Below are 20,384 nucleotides of genomic sequence, written 5' to 3'. Positions count from 1 at the left end.
GTATCTCAGTCATAGCTGTTAAACAAAAGAATAATTCTTATCTGTGAAGAAGTTGTGTATGGGATCAGTATGGCCCCTTTAAAAATTGCAATTTTGCCTTTATAAAAGTAAATATTCTGTTGTCACAGACTACAACCCCCTTAAGTGGTTAGGCCAAACTTGTGATCAGAATAGTAGGCATGTTTTCAGAAGACAGACACTGCATGCCAGCACAGATGAGGTCTCAAAGAGAAAAGTAATGTATGGGCTAAGGCTAAGCCACTGCATTTGACCTGCAATGTAGACTTGTGCTACCATAGTTCTTGATAACCAAAAAACTTTCGAGCTTTTCCCTTACTCTCAGTGCACCTATCCCAGTTTCATCAGATCTCATTTGCCTCTTTTCATGTCAGATGTGGTGCCACTTCCTGTGGAGTAGGTAAATGATTCATTTTATATATTCAACTCTAGATTTCATTTCTTCTATACTTTCTGTATAATTCATACCTTTACTGTAATTTCCTCAATTTTTCTGTGTGTGTGTGTGTGTGTGTGTGTGTGTGTGTGTGTGTGTGTGTGTGTGTGTGTGTGTGTGTGTGTGTGTGTGTGTGTGTGTCAGAAATATGGTCATAAAATACCCTTTTCTGACATGCACTCTTTATGCATTGATTGTTCTATTTGTCATTCCTTTAGCCATAGAGCTCTTGAGGAGAAAAATAAATTGATCTTAAAAGGCCTGCTTCCGTCTTCTTCCAGTAAGGTGTTATCTGGAGCCACTTTTAAAGAAAAATCAAGAAACAAATTTGACTTTTCTAGTACATCTTCTTCATCTTCCAAAGTTTCTAAGAAGACAAAGAAGAAAAATCTACACTGGCATGTCAAATGTCAGTTCCATCATCCCCTTCAGAACTCATAGGAAAAAAGTCACAATCGTGTGCTCTGACTCTCATCAGAAGCGAGAATTACCATAAGCCTACTATCGGAACTGACTAGCTCTTCAGTTCCTAAGATTACAGGTCAAGGACAAACCTCACTGCCAAGATCTTCAGATCCAACACCTCAGTTACAGGATTCAAAAAAAAAAATATTCCAGGAACAAATTATTTTTATCCTCCATTGATCCCTTTCTAGAGAGACTTCCATCACCATTTTTGGAGACACCTAAATCGTCTTGTGATGTCAACCCTTTCCTATAAAAGTCTAACCAAAGACAATGTGGAGAGACTGATGAGAAAAATTCTTTGGGTGTAAGGTATGACAGGATCCATCTCAGTTCCTACGCATACAGGTCAAGGATTCCATTCTTCAACTACTCCCCTTTACTTCCTCCTCCAACTTCACTTGAAGGCTTAGAGATTACAGTTCTAAGCGTCTCTGTGCTGTCTGCATCAGAACCGAAGATATCTTTATCTTCTGAATCGATTATTACTCTGAGCTCTTTGATTCAGTCGGAACTGGAGACCTCTCGGGGCTGTATCTGTCCTGTCAGTTCCAAGAGGCTAAAGTCAACTCCTATGTTTTCAGTGCCTTTTCTGCAGCTTGGAGATTTGGCAGGGATCAGCTTGGCTTCAGCTTCTGCTTTGAGAGAGATCTCTTCAGAGCGGGAGGTGACCTCTGTTTCCACACCTACCCTTTTGGATTCGGGGTCCCTCCTGTCTTTGGGTGGGTCAGCTTTCGAGGCTGCAGAGAGAGCTATGACTGTAGCAGTCAGTCGGCCCCTTCCTACTTGGAACACACATCCCTGTCATGTCTATGTTCAGAGTCTCAATCGTTGACTCCACAAGGACAAGTGAGTACCAAAACCTCAGGAGTCCCAAAAAGGAATACCCTCCTCTTCTGATACTTCCCCAGATTATCCCACTGTGGAGGTTCCTGAGAAGAAGTGCAAATGGAAGCACTTGGATTCCCTGAAGTAATCTTATCACAGAAGACAAGGACTTTGATGAGGGTGAAGGATCCCCAAGATCACCTCCTGATGAGACATCCTAGAAATCTTAAAACAGAGAGTTGATTGGAAGTCCAGTAATCCTTTGTCTGAGGAGTCATGTATCTGCAGGCTTTTGGTACCCACCCATCTACCTCTTGGGTAACTTCACCTGCCAATGAGTTCATTGAGTTGATGGAGGATAAACAATTTTGGTCAGAAGGTTTGCTTGTTGATGGCATGGTCATAGCAGCATCAACCAAAAAGGAACTAGCTGTAGAAAGTTTTTATATCTATCCACCCAACAAGGAATCTTGGGCGATGGAAAGGTTTGGGAAATGGGTTTATGCTTCAGTCACCTTTGCATTATGGTCTTTGAATTTCTTGGCACATTTCACCAGAATGCAGAGGGATCTGATTAAAAGAGCTTTCAGATACCCTTTCAGGATGCATCTCTGAAGTGGTTCAGGAGTCTGTTGCCTCTCAGTTGGCTAACTTACAGTCCATATCCACCTCATCCATGAGACTCATTTCTAATGCAGCCGAAGGGACAAGAGCAGTGTGTTCAGGCACTGCCATCAGAAGACATGCCTGGATGCTTTTATGTGATTTTGCGGAGCCCTTAAAGTCTTTGTTCATCAATGCTCCCTTTGATAGCATGTCCTTGGTTGGTCTTAAAGTTGAAGAGGCTTTGTTCAGGTGTGAGAGATGTAGAAAGATCCCATCTGTCGTGGGTGTACATTTTTCCACTCCTCAATGATCCTTTTCAAGGAATCAGCGAAATAGTGGAAATGTGGTTCAAAAAAGTTCCAAGGGTATTTTCAAGGCACACATGGAGGTGGTTCCCCCAAGGGCAGAGGGGAAACTTAAATGGAAGATGCCACCCTCTTGGCAGTGGAGGCCAGAAAAAAACAGGAGTACAGATATTCTTTCGTTGCTAAACCTTTTCCATGCTGCTGAAAGGAGACCCAATTGTCTTCCTCTGTAGGCAGTCAGGAGTCAACTATCCTTGCATGACAGAGCCTAGCTAGAAATAACATCAGATACCTGGGAGCAGAGAATCATTTCCAGAGGTTGTTTTCCCTTCCAGTCCCCATTTGCAAAAGAACCCCTGATGTCCCCTTTAGGGCCATTTTAAGCCTAGCCAATTACCCTATGTAAGAATCAAACCCTGCACCTTGTGTCTGTAAGGTAAACACCTTAACCATTATGCCAATCTCCAAGATTGTCTCACTTCAGGGGCAATTGCAATTCAAACAGACAATATGTTAGTAATGTGGTACATCAACAAGCAAGGAGGAACCAGGTCCTATCCCTTGTGTCAAGAATCTTTCAGCATGTGGCAGTGGGCAATCTCATTCAACCACTTTCTCATAGCAATTCACATTGCCTTACAAGTGGTCCTTCAATCCAAAAGTGATGAAGAGAATATTCTGTAAATGGGGCCAGCCTTGCTGTGATCTTTTTGCCTCTCCCCTGAACAAGTGCAGCAACTACTTTGCCCTAAGCCTCTCAAAGGGTGAATCACAGAGGGATGCTGCTGTCCACAGCTGGTCTTTATGCCTTTTCTCCAATTCCTCTAATACAAAGTTTCTACAGAAAGCAATCGGGTTGAAGAGCAAGATAATCTTCATTGCACCTTATTGGCCTCAACAGATTTGATTCCCTTCCTTTGGCCTCATCTAATTCACCAACCTTGGATTCTGGACCCAGTTGCAGATCTCCTGCCCCATCTGACAGGCATAATCCACTCGACATCTTGAACCTCAAGCTGACAGCTTGGTTTCTCCAATTCCATTAATAACCACACAATTTATACTCTCCATCTGTCTGACAAATACTTTTGGCCTCTTATGAACCATATACGCATAAACTTTACAACAGTAAATGGAAAAGTTTGTCTTTTGGGCACATCAAAATAATGTTGACCCTTTTCTCAGCACCTATTCATAAGATTCTCAAATTTTTAATCCCACTATTCACTGAAGGGGCTTTGTCTTCTACTGTTAGTTCAATTCGCAACTATATCCAATTTTCATATTGGATTGGAAGACTCATCTCTTGCTTCTCATAAACCTTGTAAAGCTTTTTTTGAGAGGTACTCTTCTTTTAAAGCCTCCTTACAAAGATCCAGCCCCTCCTTGGGACATGAACTTGGTGTTGCAAGCAATCATACAACCTTCTTTTGAACCGGCAGCAGATTGTGATCTTAAGTTTCTGTCCTGGAAAACTATATTCTTTGTGGCTATAACTTCCACCAGAAGGATTTCAGAAATTCAAGCTTTGTTTTGTAAACCACCATATTTGATTTTTCATAAGGATAGGGTTGTGCTAAGAACCATCCTCTCTTTTCAACCAAAGGTGGTTTCAGAAGTCAGTATGAATCAAACTGTTAACCTACCAGTTTTCTTCCCCAAATTTGCTAATAAAGGTGAATTTGCTTACACTTATTAGATGTTCATAGACAATTACAATTTTATCTTCACAGAACGAAAGATATCTGAAAATCTGAGCAGTTATTTATCTCTTACTCGAATACAAAACTGGGAAAACCTGTGAGCGAAGTGATGTTGGATAGATGTCTAACAGATTGCATTCCTTTCATCTACAACAAATTGGGATTGCTTTATCTAAACCCTTAAAACCACATTCAACTAGAGCTGTAGCAACTTCAGTTGTCTTCCAGTCTAGAGCCTTCATGGATGATATTTGTGCAGCAGTAACCTAGGCTACTCCATAACAAATTGGATCTGGTCTCCAGGGGAAGAGCATTATTCAGTTCAGTGGTGCTCAGGAACATCTTTCCTTGAGATCACCCAGAATATAAGGTAGCTGGGGACTCTTTCCCAAAGGCTGACGATAGAATGAAAACTGATAACATGAGATAAAAAAGTTATATACTCACCATAACATTCCATTTGTGTTGTCCATTGTCATTGTTCCTCATCTCCCCTCCCTCCAACCCCCATACCCTTGGATTTCTAGAGGATTGGATGACTACTGGATTATTATCCTTGGTATATAACCATGGTTCCAGATATAGTCTCAATGAATGTCTTACAACTAATTTTTCCTTTGGTCTATCAGCAAACCCGAGCTGAGGTAACTGGGATAGGTGCATTGTGGGTAAAGGAAACTCAAGAGTTTTTTAGTTACCACAAGTTATGGTAGTCTGTTCCGAAGTTTGGAACTGAACCCATAGGTTGAGGAAGAAAGAAAAGTTACAACTCAGATGGAATGTTATGGTGAGTACATAACTTTTGTTTTTCTACAAAACAGAACATACCAGGAGTCATAAAACCAGATCCATGTCCTGTAAACTGTCACTGCCTGATGTCCTTCAAGAATGCAACTGCAGTCCTGACATATGGGTTGTCCTGCCTCAGGCAGCCCTTCGGTCAGCCAGATTCCAAAGTCTGGGTCCGGCGTCGGCCGATGTCGCCTCCTCCCCGACGTCAGAGCAGCTGGAGTATAAAGGCATCAGCCGACGCCACCTTCTTCAGTCTTTCTTGCCGCGCGGTGCCCGAAGCAGAAGCAGTTCGCAAGTGCCGGTCGGTCAGCTCCTGTGTTTTCAGTTACCGAAGTCATCTAAAAGCTAAGTACCCGTTGAGAACATTTTTCTTGCCTCAGCCGATGTCAGAACAAATTGAGAAAGTTAATAATTGTTTGTCTTGTGGTAAACAAATACCTCATAAGGACTTCCATTCTTACTGCCTCCCTTGCCTGGGCCCAGACCACGACGTCTCGGCCTGTGCTGCCTGTGCTTGCTTTAATAAGCACACTCTCAGGCGCCGGGCAGAGTTTGTCAAGACTTTTGGCGAATCCTACGCTTACAACATGCCGTCGGAACAACCGACAGCACAAACTACCAAAAAACGAAAGGACCGGGACCGACATCCTCGGCCCGCGTCTTCCACCGATATAACGCCTAAGCCCTCTGCGAGTGCTTTGGTCCCTTCAGAAGCGATAATTCAACTGCTCCAGGCCGACGACACCGCGTTAACTCATCCCTCGGTCTCGGAGACTACACCGATGCCGGTTGTTGATTTTCCTCCGGAAACCGAAGTTCTGGATCTACCCGACACCATTCCCGTGGACAAAGTTACCCCTGCACGTGGGGCAGCTAGGCCTCCTGTATCCATGTCAATCAAGGCCTTTGCACGTGCTAAGGCCACCAGCCAGGCCAAGGCCCATCCTAAACCTACTTCTCAGGCCCCTTCTTCTGACAGACAAATCATGTCTCTGGCTGCAGATTTAATCTCTCTTATCAGGGGGTCTCAGCCTCACCCAGACAGAGGTTCTCAGCCGCCTGCAGAAAAAAGGCCTAGAACTGAGCAGGCAGACAACCTCTCTTCAGATGAAGCCTCTGGGGATTCAGAGCATTCAGATACCCAAGAAGAACCTTTCCAGACTCTGACAAGTTTCAAAGGGGAAAGAACAGGCGTGCACGAGGTAGAGGGCAATACCGAGGCTCCTACAGGGGACGCCAATGGCAGCCACAAAATCAGAGAAGTGGCACAGGTAGTTCACCTGCACCACAGGGACAATCACAATGACTTACCTTTCACTCCGCCTACCAAGGCTCAAAGAGAAGCACCTCTAGGCGGAAAATTATCTCTATTCTCAAAAAACTGGCACATTATAACAAAGGACAATTGGATTCTGGACATAATAGACAGAGGTTACAGGTTCCACTTCCATACCTTACCAACAGGACAAGGCATGCCAAACCTGCCACAAAATCAAAGGGCAGAGGCACTCATAGAAGTCTCAAAGCTGTTACAAATAAAAGCAATAGAGAAGGTTCCTCCTCAGGAACAAGGCCAGGGATTTTATTCAAGACTGTTCCTTGTTCCAAGAAAAGAAAAACAATGGAGGCCTATATATTGGACTTGTCCGTTCTAAATACTTTTCTCATGGTGCCAAAATTCAAGATGCTGACATTACAGCAACTTCTTCCCATGCTGGGCAAGGGGTCTTGGCTGGTTACTCTGGACCTCAAGGAGGCATACCTGCATGTCCCTATCAGACACAGTTGCAGAAGATACCTCAGATTTCTTGCAGGAAGAGAGCACTATCAATTCTCAGCATTGCTGTTTGGCTTATCTACTGCGCCCAGAGTATTCACGAAATGCCTGGCATCAGTAGTGGCACATTGCAGACTCCAGGGGATTCAAATATACCCTTACCTGGACGACTGTCTAATACAAGCAGACAGCAAACAGACTTTGATAAAACACTTGGATTATGTCATTCAATTGCTGCAGGCTTTGGGATATACAGTCAACATTCAAAAATCAAGATTACTGCCATCCCAAGAGATTATTTTTCTAGGAGCAAAACTGGACACACAGCTACAAATGGCTTTCCTCACAGAGGAGAAACAAGAGCATTTAACAGCTTACTTCAAAGGCCTAGCACAATTAACCCACCTGACCACAAGGAAGACCCTGCAGGCCCTGGGGTTCATGGCATCTTGCATTCTCCTAATCCCTCTGGCAAGACCACACATGAGAAAGCTGCAATGGTACCTAAAAAGCTTGTGGTCGCAACACAGCCACAACCTAGAAGACATAATACCACTCATACCATGCCTGCAAAGGGAATTTTTGTGGTGGGCTCAAGCAAGTCACTTAAACGAAGGCATGCTTTTCAACAAACCTCCAACAAGTCAAACTATTACAACAGACGCCTCAGACCATGGATGGGTGGCACACATGGACGGCAGATGCATTCAAGGGCAATGGACTCCCATGGAGATGCATCAGCACATAAATCAAAAAGAGATGTTGGCAGTGATACATGCAATAGAAGCCTTTGGAAAATCTCTTCAGCAAGGTCATCTGCTAATAAGGACAGACAACACCACTGTCATGTGGTACATAAACAAACAAGCGGCACTCATTCCTACCCTCTGCAGACTAACAATGATTCTTTGGGAAAAGTCCCTGAAACTGAACATCTACTTGCAATCCCAGTTTGTTCCGGGCAAGGACAATGTTCTGGCAGACAGGTTGAGCAGAAATTTCTTGGATCCACACAAATGGATGCTACAACCACGCATTTTCTCACAAATAGCATCTGCATGGGGAAGACCAGACATAGACCTCTTTGCATCTCATCTCAATCATCACCTGGAAAGGTTCTGCACAAGGATACACCATCCTCTAGCTTGGAGAACGGATGCTCTTTCCTTCAGCTGGAATGCTCTAACAATTTATGCATTCCCTCCTCTACCTTTGCTCACCAAGGTGTTACTGAAGATCAAGGCAGAACAACCAAGAGGAATCTTGATAGCTCCAGACTGGCCAAGGCAACACTGGTATCCACTACTACTGAGCATAACTCACACCAAACCGTGGCCTTTGCCTCAATGGCCTCTGCTCCTGACTCAACACAGTTACAAGACTGTTCATCAGAACCTGCAAACCTTAAAGCTGACAGCTTGGAGAGTTCCATGACTCAGACCCATGACTCCCTCTCCGAAAAAGTTCAGGAAATTTTGCTGGAGGCACGCAGACCTTCCACCAGAAAAACCTATTCGGCCAAATGGAAGAGATTCACCATCTGGAATGTCAACAAGGGCCAGGATGCATCACTGATGAACATACCTCAGATATTAGAATACTTGGCAGAAATGTTTCACAGTGGCCTCATACTCTTCCATCAAAATCCACGCTTCAGCTATCTCAGCACATTACAACTGTGATCCACCTGTGTTTTTGCATCCCTTGCTAAGACAGCTTCTAAGAGGCATAAAGAATATCAAACCTCCAAGGAAGCTACCAATTCCTGCATGGGACCTCAATTACGTCTTGGAAAAATTAACTCTTCCTCCTTTTGAACTAGCAGCATCTTCAGAAATGCAGTTTCTCTCTTGGGAAACAGTTTTCCTGTTGGCAGTCACCTCAGCAAGAAGAGTCTCGGAGATACAGGCCCTCATGGCAGTTCCTCCTTTTCTCATCTTTCATCAGGACAGAGTTTCACTTAGGACCAATCCTTCATTCATGCCTAAGGTGATATCCAGAGTGTCTCTAAACCAAGCAATTCACCTGCCTACTTTCTTTCCTAACCCTCAAAATAAAGGGGAAAAGCTGCTGCATACTTTAGACATTCACAGACAACTACGCTACTACTTGGACAGAACAAAGTCCACCAGGAAGTCTGACCAACTGTTTGTAGCCTATGCTGCTGGAGTGCAAGTAAAGGCAGTCACCAAACAAACTATCTCAAAATGGATTGGACACTGCATCAGATTCTGTTATTCTTTTCATGGAAAAAGTGTGCCAGCTAATATTAGACCACACTCCACCAGAGCTATGGCCACATCCACAGCTTTTCTAAGAGGAGTGGCTACAAAAGATATTCTAGAGGCTGCTACATGGAGCTCCGTGCATACATTTACCAAACACTACAACCTGCCATTATACTCCAGATCCCGAGCAGGCTTTGCTTCGGCAGTCCTGCAGGGCCTCTAGCTACACCATCTCTTGCTTAGTCCTACCACCCCCAGCTTGGCTATGGTATTCAAACTAATGTCAGGACTGCAGTTGCATTCTTGAAGGACATAGTACAGTTTTGTACCTACCATAAATGTAGATGTCCGATAGATATGCAACTGCAGTCAGGTTTTCCCTCCCTCCTACCCCTCTGTTTTTCCCCTTTTGGGTCCTTTCTCCCCTTACCTATCAGATGGGGATATATATATTATGGTGTATCTGTTTATTACTGTTGTGCATGTCTGGTTTTATCTGTTTATCCATTCACAAAATTTAGCCTTCCTTGGAGGGCACCTGGCATGTGGGGCAAGAAACACTGAAGAAGATGGCGTCGGCTGATGCCTTTATACTCCAGCTGCTCTGACGTCGGGGAGGAGGCGACATCGGCCGACGCCGGACCCAGACTTTGGAATCTGGCCGACCGAAGGGCTGCCTGAGGCAGGACAACCCATATGACAGGACTGCAGTTGCATATCTATCGGACATCTACATTTATGGTAGGTACAAAACTGTACTTTTCCTTTTATCTCCAAATAACTAGCATCACTATGATACACTGGTAATTAATAGTAATATTATAGAATATAACTATAATATATTATTATTAATGACGATAATACAGCTTATAAACAAGGGGCTTGTGTCTAGATCTAAGGATGTTATTGTTTCGTTATTCAGCGCCCTTTGGCATATATCTGTCCAGACATATGCAACTGGAACTCCTAGAGAGATACCTTACTAAAAGGATACAAGGCCTAAACAACATATCCTACATAGACTGACTCAGAGCCCTGTCACTACACTCACTAGCCTACAGACTGCTAAGAGATGACCTGTGCCTGGCATACAGGGCATCCTTTCACACCCATTACTGATAGATTTACTTGCACATCCTCAAGTCAAATGACATCAGAAATTCTCAGTCCTAGGGATCTAAACATCAACAGATGGAGTGACTGGTGTATCTTGCAGAGGATACCACTACTGTGGAACAGGCTTCTCATGCACAGAAAACAAACATCATTGTTGTCCATTTTCAAGTGCAGCTTAGCTGTATCGACGGGAAATAGAAAACTGACTGCAGGACTATCCCCTGTAGTACTAATGGACAGAGAAAGCTCCTAAATGCTTTACCCCATGCATGGGTCCCCTCAAATTATCTATGGTATGATCCCAGTTATTTTCATTACACATAATATAGAATTATTGACAATGGGATGGGCAAAGCCAATCTATAATCAAATGGGATAGGTTATTTTGAGCACAAAAGGGGAAATTGACTAGACTTAAAATAGCCTAGTACTTATCTATGAACCTATAAGTCAAGTTTAAACTTGTGCCCTAACAACCTGTCACGCCATTAAACATATACTACTGTACACATTATCAGTCAGTTTTCTGAAGCTAAATAACTGCTACTTAACTTAGCCTGATTAGGGAGCTTGTTACAGTCAATCATAACTCTCCTTGACAACCAGGAAGTGGTCCAATTAATTCTTTTAAATAAACATAAGAGTCTGATATCATCAGTATTGTCCCTTTTTTTAATTCTGTGCATTCCAGAGAAAGAAAATGCCCCATGACTTTATACGTTTGTGTCTGTCATTTCCTTTGCTTGTGTGATTTGAGATGCAGAGTCAAGATTGTTGATTCCGTCTTTGTAAGTTAATTCCTGGGTCCGTAGGTTCATATGTATTTACTAGGCTATTGATCTATGAACATATTAAGATGCCTAGCCTTACATTCCATTGGTTGTGTTTGTCCCTAGTGTTTTACAGGATGGTAATCCAGAAAAGGGCAGAACAAGGATATGTTGGGTCATTTACTTGTTGCTGTATCCTTGAGGGACATGGGTGCTAATCCTGGGTTGAATTTATGGTTTCCCATCCATTCATCCAAGTTATATTTAAATATAATAAGAGACTTACTTTGCTTTATGTGGACAGGAAGCATAGGTGCCAGCTGTTAAAGACTGGGCGGGGGGGGGGGGCGGTGTAGGGTGACAGGGGCACTTAGTGAACTAAAAAGGGTAATTTTTTTATAACTATTCACAACATAGGTTCACTTGGAGGACATTTTAAGCTTCACCAATTCCCTTTTGGTGCTTGAATTAACATTTTCTGATTGGTCTTAGCTATTCCCATGGCTGATAATTGTATATTAGCCCTAGTGAGAACAACTGTGATCATAACAGCGATAATTTGAGGGGGCATGTAGGGGATGCAGCATTTAGGAGCTGCCTCTATCCATTAATGGCATGAGGGGAAATCCTGGAGTACATTTTCTATTACCCATCCTTAGATCCAAGTTGCATTTGAATATGGGTGGATGAGCTTTGCATTATTTTTATGGATAGTCTGTTCCAGAACAGTGGTAGCCTCTGTGATAGATATCCATCTGTCCACAACATTCAGTTTAGATACCTGGAATGAGTATTTCTGATGTTATTTGACTTGCTGATGTTCAGTAGGTCCATCTGTGTTAGGTCGGAGGATGCTTTCTATGCTAGACATGTCACCTCTAAGCACTCTGTAGGATACTGAGTATAATAATAAATCTTTGAGGCGGTCCATGCAAGACCTATTGTTTAGGACTTGTAGGAAGGTATTCCAATTGTTGCATGGGGCTGGACAGATACATGCCAAAGTGGGCATTATACAAAATGATTGACATAATGAGAGCTTTGTAAAGGGGGACAACAGCATCTCTAGACCTAGTCACAATCAATTTGCTTATAAGCTGTGCAATATAGAAAGGCTTTCTTATGACTCTGGGCACATGTTGGTCAGAAGTTAGGTCACTGTAGACACAAGTTCCCAAATGCCAAACAATTGGATCAGTTCTCAAAGGGCATTGACATGATTTTGATGCCAGTTATTATTTGGGACAAACCTTCCTGCATGGAGGTTGTCATTTGGGGATTTAATAACTTCTCCTAGCTTGCAGTCATCTCAAACTTAGTTGGGCAAAGCTCTTTGGTATTTCCTTTTACTTTAGAGATGTATATGCCAAACGGAAAAAGTCTCAGCACCGAACCCTGGGGGACTCCATTGGTGACTGGTCTCTTCCCGTTTTGATCTCCTGCATCTTGTGAACCAAGTTGGCAGTGCAGCTGGTGATGTAAGTGTTTGCTGCTACATTATTCATCTTACACCTGAGTAGGGGATTGTGTCAAAAGGCTTGGCCAAGTCAAGGTAATGTGGTGTGAACTGTTTACTTTCATCCATTGCTTTGGTAACAAGAGTAAAGCTTAAAATGTGCCCACGATTTTGAGCCTTTCACACTTTCTGATGGGCTGTTTTCAAACACATTTTAGGGCCATGCAGTATGCATTCCTTGATTCACCTTCCTGATTGTATTAAATTATATTCCTTGTATAATACAGCACCAGTTGTTAGAATGTGTTTAAATCTGTAGTTTTGAACACTCTTCCAGTAAGCAATGAAACAGAATGTATGAACCAATAATGACAAAACTACCCATTTTAGAAAATCTCAACGATAAAAGGTCATTCAAACTTTTCATAATCCACCAATATCAGTAAATATGCGAAATGTCTGCAGAAGTAAGTCATCTAAATAATTCCACATTTAAGTGATCTCTAGCTAATGAAGAGGTTGATGCTAGGAAACCACTCTATATTTCATGGTTTCATCTAAAAATTAATTGGCTGTTGCCCTTGAAGAATAAATTAACTGTTATATTAAAAAATGATAAGCTAATAATATTGCAACAGGGAATTGATGGCAAACTGATAACAGGTTCATAGTTACTAGATAACTCCTCCAAAGGAGGACATTCACAAGACTTTTAGCATCCACTCCCTTTCAAATACAACATAGTACAGTATCCGCGATCTGCATACTGTGGGAGTAGAACCCACAGCCTTCTGCATCCAAAGTAAGCTACTACTTGTTGTGCTAACAATGCAAATGGTCTTGGAATACGCCCCGCTAAACTTCTCTTCCCCTGAAGCTCTCAGCTCCTTGTAAAAATCTTTAAATTTTTTTTACCAGGAAAGTCAGACTTGGAAGAAAGCCAGTTTTCAGCAGAAGCCCAGGGAGAAATGCTCCAGATGCATGTCTTTGTAACATGGGAGGAAACCAAAGTACCCAGAGGGAACCCACCCAAATACATGGAGGAAAAACAGACTCCACACAGAAGGCACCCCAGCCGAGAATCAAACCACATAACCTCTTATTATGAGGCAACAACACTACCACTGCACCATCCACTTGACACAATTAAATCTCTCAATTTCACAGCAGAAGAAATCTGGAAAAAGCCAAAATTTATTTTGGGGGGGGCAAAGGGGTAAAACCAGGGACACATTTTAAATATTGCTTGTATAATCTTAGAAAGTGTTTTGTGTTACTGTGTGTTTCCAAATAAAAAGATGGTAAGACTGAAACATAAAGGGCTTTCATTATGATTTGCCAGAAAGCCACAAATCTTAAGAGAAACAGACCAACCATATGAGCCAAACTCTCTGAATCACATGTGGTGGTGTGGGTTGATAATGCAGGACCCTGTACCTAAGGTACAGGGTTTGAGCCCAATTACATACACACGCACGCATGAAATATCACTTTGGAGCTACACAAAAGAAATATCACTTTGGAGCTACTGCATAAAATAAATGGAACTAGCACCAAATGGCATTCACTATCACTTTGGAGCTACGGCCCTTTTTGATATAAATCCAATAGCATTGTACCTACAAACTCTAGCACATAAATTATTCCAGACATTAAACAACTTGAATATATCCTTGGTCAAAGCATTACACTTGTAATTATGTGCAAATGAACTCTAGAAACAGTCATCAACATCTTGGAATACTATGCAATCTCAAGTGGTACCCAATGTCGGAGCCCATTCTAACGCCAAAATAACTGACTGTAAATGTTTTGAAGCCTTGATAACAATTTGTAAGTATCATTCTAAGCAATGCCTCAAATATTTCACCAACTTTCACACTGTTCTCACACCACCATGAGAACAGCCAGCAATTCCTCGTACAGTAAACTTGTGTCCTGTTACTTCCTATGTTTTCTATTCTTTATATTTGAAATACAGAATTAAAAATGCAATGCATACACTAACATTACTACAATCAAATCTATAACAATCTGCGTACCATTTTGTGACTGGTTTGATTAAGGTATTGAGGGAAATTCCAGCCACTTTACAGAACATAGTGGGATAAAGAAAGATTTAGGCCAATGGCAAAGTGAGCTATCTAGCTACTGCATAAAATAAATGGAACTAGCACTAAACGGCCATCACTATCACTTTGGAGCTACTGCATAAAATAAACAGAGCCAGAAATACCACTTTGGAGCTACTGCATAAAATAAATGGAACTAGCACTAAACGGCCATCGTTATCACTTCAGAGCTACTGCATAAAATAAATGGAGCCAGAAATATCACTTCAGAGCTACTGCAAAAAATAACTGGAGCTAGCACTAAATGGCCATCACTATTACTTCGGAGCTACTGCATAAAATAAACGGCCATCACTTACTGCATAAGCATAACAGAATGAAATGTCGCTGACTTACTCCAGAACTGGAGCCTTAGAAGTAAGCAGTTATCCCCTTAGAAGTAAGCAATTATCCACGGAGCTAACACTTGGGAGCCTTATCAGCTAGAAGTGTTTTGTGTTTAAATTGGTGAGCAACGTGCGCATGAGTCCTCCTCCCCCTCACCCTGTGGTCCGGCGCCTATAGCTATAGTTTACCACCTGTTTGTTTTTTCAGCTGCCGGTAGTGATTTGGGTCGGGAAATTGAAAAAATAGACATGCTAGACAGGGCCGGCCTTAGCTGAAATGGTGCCCTAGGCGAAGTAGTGCTCTGGTGCTCCTTAAGCCCCACCCACATCATACTCAAGGAACACCCCTATTTGAGCCACGCCCACATGCAGGTCACTCCCACAAAAGCCACTCAAGTTATTTCTTTCAATTTTTTAAATGCATGAAAAATCAGTGACCGCCTTGTCATACTATAACAAAGATACCTTGTAATGTAGTTAAACTACAAGTGAAGGCTGAATTCTCATTAATAAACCTACTAGATCTATTGCTCTTTCAAGATGTCATATACAGTCATGACAGACAGTAACTGCATTGCTTTTACAAGGTGCATTGATGTTTATGTGATCAGAGTGATTAAAATACATTTCTTTATACTTAAGATTCAGCCCTATTTATCATCTATCTCTGTTACAAATTTGACATAAGATCACATTTCAACCTGCACCAATGGAAGGGCAGTTCTTAACTACCACATCAGCTCAAGTACTCTATCATGCAATTCACTGAAATTTAGCAGCTATAGTGGCTTACTCCATGCAGTCAGCTTTACAACATATTTAAAAACTGAGTTAGTGCCTCTAGTGCTGTTAAGTATACATAACGTTAATACATAATTCAATTTCAGTTCCTTTGCCCCCCCCCCCAAAAAAAGCACATATGTGGAGGTGAGCGCTGTATTGAACTGCAAGCTAAACCAGTGAGCCAGGCCTCCTATCCTTAAAATAGAACCAAGATCACCACATGGCTATTCTTGCATAAAAAGAAAGCACGATACAACCGAGTACCTAGTTAAGCCAAACATGAGTAGGAAATGGCAAAGACAGGATCACAATTCTTAGTTATCACATAAAGTTAAAACTAAAAATGGAAAGCCATCTTAACAGCCGGAAATATCACATTACAAACAAGACAGATAAAACTGCTACCAAAGTATATCACTCCAGATTTTGATTATTCCAAAGACAGGCTGTGGTACTTCAGTATAATGCATAACTATTGTTGTCTATCATGCTAAACTTCCATTTGTATGATTTACACAGTTACATCAAAGTACATAAACACTGCTTCTGCTAATATGCATCACTGCATTACAAAGCTGTGATTTCTACTGCACACAATTTATAATTAAACTGACCTCACAGCCTACAATGACCAATTTAAAGCTAGCAATGAAAGGAATGGTAATGACTTAATGAAAGAGCCCGCTATACACCATCTATTTCTACACCGAAACTAGCAATGAAAGGAATGGTAATGACTTAATGAAAGAGCCCGCTATACACCATCTATTTCTACACCAAAAGTAGCGCGAAAAGGAATGGTAAAGACTTTGTGAAACCGAAAGCCCATACAACAGGTATTTGTAAACCACTGCCTTTTTAGAAGTGTCTACATCATTATGCGTCCTTTAGCTTACTCACTCTTATCTAATGCAATTGTATCGGACAGGAAAGGGAGAAGCTTGCCAAATGAACTTCACCTTTGATGGAAAGAAATGCTTTCTCCAACAACATATGTTCATACACACTGGCCATACCTCTCAACCTCTTAGAGCAACAAATCTGGATAAACCCATACAAAAAGTGGGACAAAGGCCCTAAAAATGGGACAATTTTTTTCATACTGCTCTTAAACTTAGAAAGCTGTTAGAGTAACAGGTTTTGCATTAACATGAATTTTCTAAAGGGTATGGATTCTGAAACTCATGCCTGTCATTTTCAAACTTCAGTCTTTAATGATTTGCCACAAAACCACAATTTTTTTGAAAAACAGACAAAAAATAAGGCAACAATCTGGAAATTCTGTGGAAATACTGACACCAGATACAGGCTGGTTGCAAAATGGCTATAGTAGCATGATGCAGTCACTGAGCACTGTGGGATTGGTCACCTAGTTACATAGCTTAAACTGGTCAAATTATGTAGTAATTTCCACAAAAACTCACACAACTCTTCTATTTCAGTAAAATTACATCACTGAGAATGCAGGCTGGGAATATTCAATAAGTTTGCCTAGAATTTGCTTACAGAAACTACTTTTGCATCGATCAAACCTGCATTCATTTACCTACATAGGCAATGCATGCAAGCAACCCAAAAATGCCAATTTGTGCATCCGCGCTGAGCTGATTGCTTGGTTCTGCCTCACTACATCATTTTGCAAATTTTCTCACTCCAGATGCGTTACAAGTACAGCCAGAGGAAACTGGTCAAAACAAATCCAGACATTCTCACCACCCTAACAAAATATATAGCAACCTCCCCCCTGCTCCAGGTTTACACTAGCTTACGGTTGAAGGCAAATAAATGGTAAAAACAGAACAAATCCAGACATTCTCAGGACCCCAAACAGACCACAGAAAGCAGCACAATGCTTAGTGAACTCCCACCCTCCTCCCGGTTACAGCAGGTTACACGTTTGGGCATCTTACTGGGATAAATTACCTAAATGCTGTCATCTTCTTATGTTATTTTGCAGAGTAGCTCTACAAACCTGGTAGAGAGGGAATTTTTACAGTATGTTACTGGCAGGGGTTTTAGCTATGTGCTTAATTCTCAAGCAAATAGCAACCTGACCATGTGCGGGCTGGTGGTGACACCACTCTGTGCAAAAAGTTGTAACAGACTGTGTGATGTTGCATCTCTGATAACCTGAGATCACCTTTCATGTGCCATTTATTCAGTTCTTGCCCATGTCAGGTCTACTAAACATTTGTAACTTACACTGGAGACCAAAAAACTGAAACTGCAGCAGTACAGGTATTAATGCAAAGGCTCTTACAGTAAAATATAATAGTTTGCCTTTCATTGGATATTTGCAAAAGTAGGAAAACAAAGTCCTGGGTAAATGGTAGAAAAATATCAATATCTTTCCTTCACACACCTCATTCATAAATAGACCTGCCACCCACATGCATTGTTAGCCCCTAGACCAAAACTGTAGTAAGCCTAGCCATTCCAATTGCTGTCTAGATTATGTCCAATAAATAAGTCAAATACTTTGAAGACAAAACCATGCCTCCATCATTAGAAATACAGTTATCACCACAACAAATCCAGGATCAAAATTAGAATATGCTATAAATGTTACAGTGTCAGCAACATAAAATTAACAAAGAGGTAAAAATGCGTGTTTGGGGGAGGGGGTCTCCAGTGCTTAGCCAATTTTCCTGAATTCGTGACCACTCTTGGGAAGTGCTTTTAAATGAAAAGTGGCTCCTTTCGGACAATGTACTAAAACTAGTAAAACAAACACAGCATCTCCCTAGAATACAACACATAGGAACTACCCATTGCAGTCAGCAAGCTTACCTAGCAGCGTTTGAAATTAAACCATAAAATCTCAACATGCATCTCATTTAAACATCCTCCTGTAGACCTGAATGATACCCATGTGTACAGACAATATCAGGTATTGCAGTCCCACCTAGATTAGTCTTGGTGTATCCCACATCCCACAGGAAACTCAGAATTCTAAGATCATAACCCCTACTTCCAGGTTTTCCTGCTAGTTGACCTTCGACCACAAAAGAGCAGGCTCACTTGCAAGCGTCTCAACTTCTTTGCTTAGAATTCTGGGCAAAGTGAAAAATGGGGGGGGGGGGGAGTATTAAAATCATGGATATTTTTAAACGATTAAAGAATGCAGTCAGTCAGTATTGCCAAACATTAGTTTTATAACTCTCACTGAACTGTATTTTGAATTCAGGCTTGTAGTTCTAGTAACAAACATATTCAAAATGCAGTTCAGTGAGAGTTATGAAACTAATCTTTGACGATACTGACTGACTGCATTCTCTTAGCCATACCTTACAGCAGCACACAACAGCATTTTGAATAAATTAAATTTAAACTCAAGTGCATGCGTGCAGCATGCTACATTATTTTTCAGCTTAATTATCTTAAAAAAGGAACAGATTTTCCAGACCCTGTTAAGCATAAAGGTATTGGTTCCCTTTTTAAGGCGGAGATTTCTGACTGTGACAGAGGTGGAAAGGAAAGGCACAGTGGACTGTCTATTAACCTTCGGCTGTCTGGCTCAGTACCTAGTAACTCAGTGACCTTATACACTTGATAATGTCTTTGCTTGATGTCTTTTGTAAGCAAAAAAATGTTAGCTAATATTAATAACACTTTACAGAGTGTTTGATTCTTATATTAAACTAAAGCATGGGCAACGAAACAATAAAAGAAGCATGTGGGGATTTTACAACTGCGTTTGGTTATATACTAGCAGTTTTTCTTTTCTTTTTCTTAAAAATACACCACGCTTTACTTTCAGTTTGGTGACTGTGGGTACAGATGGAATATATTGGTTTTCACAATCGATTCCGAAGAGTTACATTCTTCTTACCCACTAAAGGAATCTTAGAAAAAATTCTAAGAAAAATTCCTAACGGCTATTGTGATTGTTACGTTTTTTTTTAATCGATTTTTCTTAACTTTTTAAAATGTTATTAGAAAGGTGATTTATGTGGCGTGCAGGTATTTGTTTACATAGCTCTCAACCTTCCATCTCAAAAATGTAGAACACACCTCTGAACCTCTTAGTGCAAGAATCTGGATAAAGCCTAAAATGATGGCGGGACAAATAGGATATATTTTAAATATTTTTATTATTTTTTTTTGTTACCTGCCAATTTTCACATGAGGTACAGATGTTGAGAAACATAGGCTGCACTATAGATTACCTCGTGAGTCTTGCCAGGGAAGAAAAAGAACTGATAAAAATAAACGTTCAGAATTACCAGCTGCCTGCAGATGTTTCACTTCAACTGCGTTGCACGTAAAATGAGCTGAGCAAATAATTTCATAATAAGACTTGCTTACGTTAAGGCAAGCACACTACCAAAAAATTTAAATAAAGTTGCTTTTTGTCGACCTGTGGTCAAGAGAATCAGGCTGCCAATTCATGCATGTCCAGTCCAGGAGAAATAAGAAATCCAATAGATCCGCCCACCTCTATCTCGTTAATGAAGAAAGGGATGAGAGGCGGGCGTGATCAGAGTTTTATTCTATCCATTGGAGCAGTAGCCAGGGACGTCAGTGGTATGAAAGCATCATGGATTGGATGCTTTAGCCACTGACTGATCACATAGATGCAGGGGGGAGGGAATGGAAAAACACAGCAGGGAACTGTGCTATGTGCTGTGCGAATCTTGCTT

General features: G+C 41.4%; 1 protein-coding gene across 1 annotated transcript in view; it reads left to right on the top strand.

Annotated features, from left to right (window-relative positions):
- The window catches only part of LOC122797693 (cytochrome P450 2D15-like), an 807,038-nt gene that overhangs the window by 116,283 nt on the left and 670,371 nt on the right, over positions 1–20,384 (top strand). The window lies entirely within an intron of this gene.

This window comes from Protopterus annectens, chromosome 1.part0 (assembly GCF_019279795.1).
Source record: "Protopterus annectens isolate FY-2018-M chromosome 1.part0, PAN1.0, whole genome shotgun sequence".
Lineage (NCBI taxonomy): Eukaryota > Metazoa > Chordata > Ceratodontiformes > Protopteridae > Protopterus > Protopterus annectens.
Note: the sequence above shows the minus strand (reverse complement) of the source record. Positions and strands in the feature narration are given on the sequence as shown.